The sequence below is a fragment of the Meleagris gallopavo genome, chromosome Z (assembly GCF_000146605.3).
Source record: "Meleagris gallopavo isolate NT-WF06-2002-E0010 breed Aviagen turkey brand Nicholas breeding stock chromosome Z, Turkey_5.1, whole genome shotgun sequence".
NCBI classification, from domain to species: domain Eukaryota; kingdom Metazoa; phylum Chordata; class Aves; order Galliformes; family Phasianidae; genus Meleagris; species Meleagris gallopavo.
In genome coordinates this window covers 31,706,732-31,718,867 of record NC_015041.2, presented here as the reverse complement: position 1 = coordinate 31,718,867, position 12,136 = coordinate 31,706,732, and the positions used below count along the sequence as shown (strand labels likewise).

At 38.4% G+C, this 12,136-nt stretch overlaps 1 protein-coding gene and 1 long non-coding RNA gene across 2 annotated transcripts in view; both read right to left on the bottom strand.

Annotated features, from left to right (window-relative positions):
• SMC5 (structural maintenance of chromosomes 5) overlaps window positions 1–12,136 on the bottom strand; it is a 322,808-nt gene that overhangs the window by 277,993 nt on the left and 32,679 nt on the right. The gene's annotated exons all lie outside the window — the stretch shown is intronic.
• Window positions 7–2,655, bottom strand: LOC116217536. The gene is made up of 3 exons (XR_004162199.1): window positions 2,539–2,655; window positions 744–922; window positions 7–148 (listed from the first exon to the last, which is right to left on the bottom strand). It is a non-coding gene; the product is annotated as an uncharacterized LOC116217536 (long non-coding RNA).

Below are 12,136 nucleotides of genomic sequence, written 5' to 3'. Positions count from 1 at the left end.
CCCAGTTCTGCGCCTTGGGGGACACCGCTCGTGACCAGCCGCCAACTAGATCCGACTCCACTGACCACGACCCTTTGGGCCCGGCCATCCAGCCAGTGCTTCACCCAGCGGAGCGTACACCCATTCAGACCATGGGCAGCCAACTTCTCTGCAAGAATGTTAGGGGGGACAGTGTCAAAGGCCTCACTGAAGTCCACATCAACAGCCTGACCCTCATCCACTAAGCAGGTCACCTTGTCATAGAATGAAATCAGGTTTGTCAGACAGGATCTACCATTCATAAACCCATGCTGACTGGGCCTGATCCCCTGGTTGACCTTTAATTGGTAAGGGCCTGTGGGACTGCTCCTGTATTACCCATTTTTTCTTCTAAGTTCAACTAAGAAGGTGCTCATGCAGAAGAGCTGAGGTTTACCTACTTGTTTGCATTTTTGCTTTAGGGAATATTCACATAAAGTAAGAGTTGGAAGACGGCTCTTCTGAAGGGCCAGGAAAGCCACCCCGTGCTTTTTTCTCGCAAAGGAAAGGGCTACTTTAGGACATGAAGACTGAATTCTCCACTTGGCATGCAGATTGAACATCGCATTCTCTGGAGGGTCCTAGTGAAACCTGTTTACTCCATTTGATCAATAACTGTCGTGAATAAAGAAGTAAAAACTTCCTGTTTTCTAAGTTACCATCTCAAAGCATTTTGATTAATCCTTAATCTCTGTTCAGAAATTTCAATGTGAAGCTTAACTCACCTACCCCAGTAGTGTGGTCCCCTTTTGGTCCAGTGTAAGAGGTGGGAGTTGGACCCCGCCTCCTCTGCCAGCTCCCACGACCTCTCTTCTTCTGGGTAAACACACACTCATCTTTTTCAAAAGTACACTCACCAGGAGAGGGTGGCAAGAGATCTATAACGAGATGTTATTGTTTAAAACTGCAAATATATTAGACAGAGGTATGGAGAAATGACACAATGTATTGCTTCTGCTGAGATCACTTTTGTTTACCTAGCAACAGATTAGTTCACAAGCCTACAAAATCAGTTCCAAAGTGAAATACAGGATTTTATTTCATTTTCTTAACAGCTCTGGGGAAATCTGTACCTCAGTATGGCTCACTAACATCTACTAACATCCTTTAAAACATCTCCTGCAGTTTACTGTAGATCTTCCTCCAAAAGGGCTCTACCAGCCTCATTTCATTCACTCCTGTGGCACTCAAGACAGTTTAATAAGCTCCAGTATGTGTAACATGCATTAACAGATCCTACCACAGGAAGAGGTTTCTGTGATCTGAAATCAGCTGCCACAGTGAGCCCTGCTGTATTGCCCTGAGATCCGATTCCACCACCACATACAACAGACTTCAGAGCTGCAATTACTAGAGTTTTTTCAGGGCTACAACCCCATTAGATGATGTAGAAGAAAGTATGCCAAGAATTCCAGTGCTTGCCAGTATGATAAAAAAGAACTCTCTGCCCTCTGTTCTGCTACAAATTGAATTTGTGCTTCAGGAGCAGGCACCGTGAGCTGCCCTCCCTCTTGGTGAGAAGGGAGCATTCACACCTCACATACTGAGGATCGGTTTTGTACTTTTTTGCTGCCACTGGTGACAAGTGCCAGCATGACTATGCATCTAAATATCAGTTCTGCACCTTCGGTTCATTTACAACTTCCTTAGAATCTACAGAGACACAAAATAGGCAAATGTTGGATATATTTTAGAAAAAAAGTTATGCAGCTTTGTACATGTGACTTGTCCCTCTTCAGCGATGGCACTAGCTGTTTGGATGCATGAATCCAATTAGAACAGGTCATAAAATAGTTATTACTACATGGCAGTATAAATGGCATGGTCAGTCTGCCTCATCACCATTTCAAAGGCATGGCTGTATTCCAGAAGTGAATGGGATTACGAATTGTGCCTGTCTCATCAGAACTGCTTCCAAATTAGGATACAATCGTTGCATTATCAAATCTCAAGAAGTCTCAGAAAAGGGAGTGAGAGTGAGTTCAGAGGGGTTACCCTGTGCATGTCAGAGGGTAAAGACTCACTCAGAAGCACTGAATTCCTCCCACTGCGGGTGGAGAGTTGGACTCCTCTTATCTGTGTTCATTACAGAGCTTTAGCTCAGATAAAAGACTGTATCTTGGCCTCACACAACTGTATTTCTGGGCAAAAGGAACAATGTTGTGCTTTCGAATTTGCACTTTTGTGTGCATTTCTGGTCTCCTAATGCAATTGAAAACTGCTTTCCTGTCTGCTTTTTATAAAATAGTCTTAAAGGTGTGATCCATCATATACAGCTGCACTGGAATCAGTGAAGTTAATTAGGAGTTAACAAAATCTGGTCCTCACTCTATGTGTGATACTCCAAAAATTGGATTAATGCAATACCTACTGCAAAACACACAAACAACAACAACAACAACAAAACAGTGAAATGAAGCCAGTTGTAGGAAAGGCCTGGGAAATGATGGCATAAGAAATGTTCTTATTAAAAAGGGGAGAAGGTAGCAGCTGTTGGATGACAAATACACTTGGTCTTACCAGCATCCTGGCAGCTTCCCAGGCTCAATGATATATCATCCAGTGCCACAAGTCCACAATCCCAGAAGCTCTTACACCAACTTACAAAGACAACCTGCAATAATGAACAAAATTTCCATGTATCCATCCAATGTATCTCCAACAAAAGCTGTCACTGTTTAATGTCTGAAAATTTATCTTGCTTTTTTTCCAAATGCTCTAATGATTTAATACTGACAGTACAGAAAGGATGAATTAACTTTGATATGGCACATACCAGTAGTGCCTAGATGACTGACATATAAAATCCACTGGATTTTAGATATTTTCATTAAATAGAAAATCATTTCCCATTTTTATAGTCAAATGATATATTTCTATATATGATTGACATTTTACTAGAAAAGTGAGTATTTTTTAGAGCATGTCAAAAGATGACTCACTAAAGTTTTGTTTTTTTTTTTCTTTTTATGTCTCCAACATAACAGTATTAACAGCTTAAGATCCTCAGCCATCCTGTCCTTATAACCAGGAGATGTTACCCATGGGAAGACAAATTTCAAAGAGTAATGCAGAGTGACGGCCAACAGGGAAGGCCCAGGCAAACTGCAAGCAAACAACATCAGGAAATGAGGTGAGACCACTGCACAAAATGGAATTCTTCAGAAAAGATAGAAGGCCACAATACCATAAAGCAGAAGGCTGAAAATGCTAAGCATCACTCACAGTGTTTATTTGGGTTTTGTGAAGATTAAGAGTGGTATCCAAGTTGTTTTATTTGACTACACATTAATTCTGCCATGGAAAATACAAGTCACTCACAGGATGGCAAAGTAAAATGCAGAGAAACCACTAGAACTGTAAGATTCCCAGCTGCCTTTCTCCCAGGGGTAACATAGAGCTGTTCAAATTACACAAGACACAATAAGGTTTAGTTTGTGAAAATACTGCTAACAGTTTTCTTTGCCTAAATACTCCAAGCCATCTGTCTGACCACTGAGGTTATGACCACAATTTGGGTGGAGCTTTTCAGACCAATTCCTTTGTGATGAGGTCTGTGCTAGTGACTGGTGACAGATGAATGTCCCTTCCAATATTTTAATATTCTGGAACAACTGTAAACATCTCAGCTCCCTTACCTGAGATTGAATGATGATTGACAGTTTCATGCTGATGGAAAAAGACTGTACTTTATGCATTACCTGACATATCCTCTATCAACAGGGTTGGTAAACACCTTCAATATAGTCATTAATACAGGATTTTTATAGACTGCTTTGTTTAACCATATTTATTTACCTACCTATTATAAAACAGCCTCTGATTTTTACATTCAATGCTACCAATCCCAGTAATGAGGATTATCTATCCTGCAAACTGCTGGAAGTATGGATTTGTGGACTGCCCCAAAACAGCATGCACAGCTGCTCTGTGTAGTGGCCTAGTACTGGTCCCATGTGCTTCTCTGTAGATCTGTTCTCCTTGTCTTAAGTTTTAATATGGCAAAGATCATTACCTAATTTGTAAGGTCACTCAAGAAACAGGCATAATTTGTTAAAAAACATGGTAGCATCTTGTGGAATAAGGAATACAATAAATATTTATGTCAAGTGGACGTCATTCACCAGACTGTTAATAAATGCATTCTGGTGAACACTGTATTAAACTAAAGACATATTATAGTCCTAAACCCAAGGATCTTCAGAAAACCACACATGAAAGGGTGAGATCAGTCCTCATTTGTGAAACATTTCTGCACTGTGGAATCATGTTCTAACTGATGTTTTCCTATTGACATCATTGGGAGCAGGATCAAGTTCTTTATTCTTAAATTGCAATAATTTGTTCCATACAAGGTATATAATTACCCGCTGGATCCTGCAGAAAGAGCTCAATTTCTAAAGCATCACAATAGTAACTTGCTCTATCAAAGGCCTTTGAATGCACACCCTTTGTGCAAGGCATCAGTTTGCTTCAGTGACATGTGTGAACTTGTGTGTCTTGTCATCCGCAGCATTAGCATTCCTAGTTTCTTTGCTTCCTTTTTGTGATACTGGGTGACACACTGCCACGAGAACACTTCAAATTGCACAGGGATAGCAAGGAGGAATGAGTGCTTGGGCATACAGCATTTCCAGCATTAGCAACAGTGTTACATACTAACATTGTTCTTTGTGTCTTTGTGCACTTGGCTGATTTTGTTGTTATGTTCTCGATTTAGTTTTAAGCAATGACGTAGAAAATATTTTTCTTCACAGATCAGATCTATTCACTCTTCTTTTGTTCTAAATGTCTTTGTTTTTTAACTTTTTAAATTTTTTTTCTTAAATGTCTGTTTTGGTGCATGTGAACTTTACACCCAAAAATTCTATGAATTCAGATTTCACTCAGCCACTCACTTTCATCCCACGTCATATTTCTGAATCTGACAGCACTATCATCTTATGGTCCTTTACATCTGCACAATTTATATTAGAATACTTCCTAGGTCAGTTATTCAAAAAATAATCTTTTATGAAGCTATCTCATATCTTGGAGAAGAGAATAAGGGGATCTTTGTGCTCCACGCATGCTTCTCTTCATAAAAAATGACAACTGAACAATATACTAACTGTTTCAAAATGTAACAAATCTTTCTGGACTTGCATGCTATCTTGGAGACTAAATTAAAAACATCAAATGCAGGCAGTTGTTGCCGGTGTTACTGAGAAAATAAAATACGCTTTTCTCTCATGTCTTTTTCTTGTTCCAGAAAGAAGACATAGCCAGGCTATTAGTTTCCTTCCAAATCCTTGCCTTTATTTCTGGAGATTGATCTGTTTATTTTGCAGTGCTAAATCAACGTTCCTGGCATCCTGGCATGCACAATCAAAAGTATCAATTATCAATTCTTACAATTTATCTTAGCCTATATGAGTAAGGAGTAACACCAAATGAGAACACCTGGTAGAATTAGCAAGTTTTCACTTCCTTTATGCCACGTTGTTAGGTTGTGCCTCAGACACAAAGTTAGGCGGAAAGGATTTCCAGTCCTTATCTCTCTGCATCTCTACAAGTTGATGTGAGTTGAATGTATGCATATGAAATGAACTTGCTTTCGGAAGAGAAGGAGTAGGGCATGCAAAAATAGTACAGAAGGGAAAATTGGGGAATTTATACAAAGAAGGTTGGAAGCAGCTGAGAAAAAGACAGAAAGATAAACGATGCTCCCAGATCCCTTCTTTATCCCAAGATAGTATAGCTATTGCTCAATCAGAAAACCAGACCAGCTGAAATATACACATTTTAAAAAAGATAAGCTGGGACAACTACCAATCCAGTGTCTGAAAATCAACCTAAGCCTCTGCAAAAATTAATTTACCTGATTTTATTCTGCTGAACATTCCCATGTTTAAACTACATACTGTTTATCTGTATAGATACGAAACTCATTCTGTCATTTGGACACTTATTTAGATTCACTCAAAATCCAGGACATAAGCAATTATAATGATGTTCTGGTTGACTGAGTCTGTTTTTGAGAGGAGCAACTGTTGCAGCTTCCTCGAAGTGACACAAAACTCTGCATTATGAAATCCAAAAACAATGTGAACATCCAAAACAAAAGTTTGTCATGACACAAGAAGCAAAGAAGATGTTTTCACAAAACAGTGAATCTAATCATCTCTTCAGTCATTTATAGTACTGCACAGCTAAATAAGCACACAACCAATCCTGGCAGATGGAATCAGTGCATCACGATGATTGCCCCAGGGCTGTTTCATACAAATGTTATCAGTGTAGCCCAAATTATTTTTGACTAGTTTGATTAAACCAGATTTTAAATGGCTTGTTCCTATTCGGCTTAAACAGATACAGACTCATTTATCAGTAGCGGAAATATGCTACTAAGCCAAAGTTAGAATGTCTGCTACCTCCTGCGTCATTTTAAATGAACTGATTTAAAATGGCACTTGCTATGCAAGTTCAGTTTCTTGCTGTGTATATTAGTATTTATCATTTCTCTTGTGGGAAAAATAATACAATATTAGTATTTATCATTTCTCCATTGGGAAAAATAATGTATTGTGAAAATATCTACATACATAATGGAATAACATTGGTAATAAGATTGACATTTGAACCAATATTTTTTAAAACCCTCCCTATCCAAAGGAAATGGTTTGCAGGAATAAACCAGTATATGAGCCACATACACCTGACAGAATAGGCTAAGGCCACTGAGTGTTAATGCTACATCTATGTTCATGTCAAGTAGAGACTAGACTAACTCTAACCCTGCAAACAGTGTATGTGAGACACTGATATCCTCCACTGTCCCTAATCTCTATTCTCTTTCAAGACTTGGTTCTTTGGCTGCTTTTTTCTAAGAGAGAAAGAAAGGTTCACACCTTTAGATTTAAGTATCTTACCAACTGTGTGGCATGGTAATATTACAGTACTAGTTACCCAGAACAAAAACTGAGCAAAAAAAGGGAAATGTAAGTTAATTACTGCAGACAGCAAAGGATGTTAAAATCTATTCCAATGGATCTTCTTGCTTAGCTTCTGTGAAATACTTTCTAATACTTTCTAAACTGAGTTAAGTTTTAGATTGTTTTTCCCATTTCCATTACTATTTATCAAACACTTCAGACAGCGGGGTACACATTTTGCAAGCACTTTGCAGACCTTAATGTCAGCATAAAAGGGCCTATCTAGTGACTGCTCCTTAAGAAGTATCTTGTTTTAGGCATGAGAGAATGTATAACAGGCAGGCAAAACACAAAATACAGCCAACTCCAACCTCTTTAAACTGTCTATTTTAATATGGATGTACTGATCAAGAATTCTGTTAGAACAGCACTTGAAACAAAACACCTTTATTTGGCACAAGTAACAGATTTTCAGAGGAGGAAGTGAACACCAACATGTCAGCCCTCTTCTTTCTTATACGTAACCAGAAAACTCTGTCCTTCATACTGGTGAGCTAGCCATAGTAATTAGGAGTATATCACATCCTGCACTAGTCATTTACCTATGACTTTGATGGACACATAGAAGATACAAGTTTATTAGCAGGAAAGAGAAATCTAAGAATTAATTAATTTCATCAATACAGACTAAAAATACTACTCGTTTCATGAGCATTTCCATAGGTAAAAAGAGAGAACAAAGGTACAAAGACCCTCTTATCATAGCACAGGAAGGCAGAGAGTAGAGAGTGGGGTGATAATGGATGTTCAGGGAAAACAGCACAAGAAACGAATCAACCATAAGGACATTTGTACTTCGCTATAATATGTTCTAAAGCATTTGTTGAATTGGAGGTCATACTTGTACTGGTCTCTGCAAAGTCTGTTTTCCATGAATTTGCCCAATCCCTTTTAAAATGTGTTCTTGGGCTTCAAAGCATCCTGTGGCAAAGGATTTCAATGCCTAGTGATTCCCTAAAAGTCCTTCCTTTCACTTGTTTTAAAACAAATAACTATTGAAGTGCAACACTCATTCATATGATTCACGTTCTCACAACTGCAACTAAAATTGGTTATGGATGACAGGTGAAAATGAACAGGTGAACTCAAAGAAAGAGAAGAAGACAAGCAGACTGAAAGAATAAAAGCCTAAAAAATACTGCCACATCTAGCTTCGGGCAAATAGAGAAGACTGTGATGCCAACTATCTTCTCAAGGATTCATTATTCATTTTTTAACTCTTTGAAACTCTATAGCAGTGTGTCAAAACCATAAAAACTTGCATGAATGAATAAACAACATGAGATGTTTGCTTTATAAAGCCAGAGCACCAGAAAGCTGAATCAAAATCTAGTAGAAATGACACGAACTAATGTGAGTAGATCAACCTGCAGTCAAAATTTCATTTTAGTACAGACTTTTAGACTTCGTTTGTAGTTGCTTAAAAGGGAGATCTTTTTATGGCTGCAAATGAACACACACAAGATTAAAATGCTAATTCACATCCCATGGTGCATGCAGATATCTCCATGCTGTGCATGGCTCATGTGAATTTGTCTTTTCGTTAGCAATAACCTTTCCCTGTCATGTATTAACCTGGAATATCAGTTTCAGTTCATTTAATCAGATCAAAAGATTCTACAAATTTCAGAGTCAGATTGTTATGCTGCCTTAGTGATATTGATATGACAAGGTATGGCAAGTTTCATTTATTTTAACAACTGCTAGGAAGATCTTCTGTCTCCCATTTATTTTCTGGGTATTATAGAACACAAAAACACTTTTTATGCAAAGGATCATGGGTGTGTAAACCAAGTCAAACACAGAGCATCTCAGATACAAATGAATCAGGATTTTAAATGTCTTGCCTTCTCACCAGTTTTATATAACATATGTATTTGCAGTATGTTTGTATATATGTATGCATATATACAATGTATGTACAAACATTTATTACTTGCTCAGTTGGATCATACCCACCTAACTTTTTCAACGCGGTATTTTGAAAGCATAATACAAGTCTGTTGGCCAGCATCAAGCTTCCTGCTCACAGAATTCAAGCCAACAATCTGTGCCAGACTGCAGTTAGCTAATTCCAAAAGAACTTGCAAAAATACATTACACAAACCAGAAGATGAAAATCTGAGCAATTTTACTGGCCTGATGCAAAAAATAAAATAAAATAAAAATAAAAACCACATAATTAAAGCATATCAGATTGATTTCCAAGTTTTGCTTTCAAAGCCTTCCCTTCATATTGGGAAGAAAGATGAAGGGCATACATATTCAAGTATTTTCTGGCTTTACAAGCATCAGGACTCTTTGGCCAAAGCAACATAACTGCTACCTCACTGACCTCGCTAGCCATTAAGGGGTAGCCAGGAGACTGTTTACTGTTTCCACAGTCCCTGAGCCAATCTACAAGTTGCACCCAGTAACCAAGCACTTGATCAGCTAAACTACTGTGCATGCCTACACCTTTTTAAGTCTAGACTTGATGCACCTCAAAAAAGAATGTGCTAGTCACATCAACCACTACATCTCCTAGAGAAAAGGCGGTAGCTCCATCTTATTCTTAATCCCACTTCACCCCACTGAAAGATTTTCCCTTGTTATTAACAATCCCAAGATGCAACGATTTCAGCTCAGATTTTCCATTCTGGGTGCTTGCTTCAGGCTTGTTTTGGAAGATTCAAGCCAAAACACTTCCATCATTTCCAAGAATAAGGCTAGGAAAAAAGGCATTATTTTGCCCCTATTTCAAAAATTCTTTGGCTTGGGCACTACTAGACACTGGAGCAGGAGAATAAAAAGTGTAAGGGTTTGGTCTTTGTGCCAGAATTCTGTTTTCTTTCAATTTGTTACTTTAAATTAAAAACAAACAAAAAACAAAACAAAAAAAAAACCTATAATAAGAATTTATAAGAGCCAGAGCAAAGAGATGGGACATGGACAGAATTCGAGGCTAAGAAATGGAATAGGCTGAGAAGCCAGACGAGATGGAGAATGTGAGTGGGGCTTGCCAACCCCAGACAGGACTGAAAACACAAAGATTTATCTGTGAGATACCAAAGGACATGAGTGAAGGTTGGAGGAAACAGGACAAGTGACGTTAAGTTCACTGAGCAGATATGGGTCTCATGTGTGACATTTCACTCTCCAGATACAGAAGGGTAATCCCTGAGTTGCTGGTTCACACTACTCTTGTAGCCAGGCAAAATGTGTTCCGAAGCACCTCTGACACAGGCCTACAATGAGGATGGCAAGTGACTATCCCGTCAGCTATTTAGGTCCTTACTATACACACATCAGTTTCGTTTTCTGGGCTGTGAGGGCATGGTGCTGACTCATATCCAGTTTGCCATCCACCTGTACCCCCAAGCTCTTTTTGCTCCCCATCTTGTACTGATAGTGGGTGTTGCCACAACCAACTTGCAAGACTTGCACGTGGCTTTGCTGAATCTCATGAGGTTCACCTAGGCCCAATCCTTGATCCTGCCTAGGTCTATTCGAATGGCATCCTATTCCTCAGGCATGTCAACAGTACCACACAGCTTGATGTCATCTGCAAACCCGATGAGGATGCACTCGATTCCACTGTCAATGTCACTGATGAAAATATTAAAATGTATTAGCCTCAGTACTGACCCCTGAGAGACGCTACTTGTCATTGATCTCCATCTCTGAACCATTGACCACTACCCTCTGGGTACAATTACGCAACCTGTTCCTTGTCCATCAAACAAACCACCCACCAAATCCATATCTTCATATCTTTCCAATTTGGAGAAAAGGATGTTATGGGTGACTGTGTCAAAGGCTTTACTGAAGTCCAAATGGATGACATCAGTGGCTTTCCCTTGTTCACTGATGCAGCTATCATAAAAAGCCACAAAGTTGGTCACACAGCACTTGCCCTTGGTGAAGCCATGTTGATCGTCCCGTATCACCACCCTGTTTCATATGCTTAGCACAGCTTCCAGGAGGATCTGTTCCATGATCTTCCCCAGTAAGATAACAGGCTTCAGACTAACCTAAAGCTTCGTCCCCCAAAGTACGCAGTAATTTTACTAAAAGGTATCCAAATTATGAAATGCTGAAAACTAGAGTTCTCTAAAGCCCCATAAGTCTCACCTTTTATAATATCTAAAGAATGAAACTTTAACAGAAACATTTTGCAGCTTGTTTCTGTGGTAAAGAAGGCTTCCTCATCACAAGACCTGAAGAACCTGCAGCAGGCTTTTGAGAATTGCCGGAGGCCAAAGTACTCTGCTACTGCAGAGTATGGTGTTCCTTTTCTTCTGCAAACCTTTGTTCTCAGAAGCAGAACGGATATTCCTTTGACTTCATTCTTCTCTCCTGTACTGCTCTCCCCATCTATTACTGCCTACAGGCAGACTAGTAGCTACAGACATAAAAACTGCAATTCAAAGAAAGTTTTAAAAGCTTTCCATCCCAGGCAAGCTTCTTCTCAAGTGTTTTAGATACTTTTATTTCTAGGAAAACATAAAAGTAGTTCTTCATAAATCCACATTGGAAAAGATTTTCCCTGTAGATGTCATATGCTACAAAAACCTGCCACCTCCAAGGCTATAAATCATGTGTTAACAGTCATGTTCAGCTGTCATTATTACTCATACATTGTGTTACACTGTTCAAGCTACTTAAGCTTTTTAAAAGCAATTAAAAAAACAGAAACAGCAGATAGCAAAAACATGTTATATGCTTGCCTTTTTAACCACCATCTTCTAATGTTTTTACTTTTTGTTTTTAAGAAAAAAGGAGAGAGAGAAATACACTTTTCTGCAAATATTTTAGGATGACACTATAAGAGACTCTTCTATTACTAAGTTTTGAGCAGTAACAATACTCTGAAATTGTTTCTACAGAAATTGAAAGGGCATTAGAATTTTTGTTTCTACAGGGATTGAAAGGGCATTAGAATTTCTGTTATATGTGTAAAAAATATAAAAAAATTTAAAAATAATCTATTTTTAATTTAACAGATAGCTAGAGGAAAGTACCCAACAATTATTATTAAATTGTAATGACAATTATAATTAAACTTTCAGTGTAAATTTCCTTTTTAACACACTGAAGCAACTTTCCTCTTAAACTTTCTTTGTACTGTGCATTTATTTTCAGGCAGAACTTTTTTTTTTTTT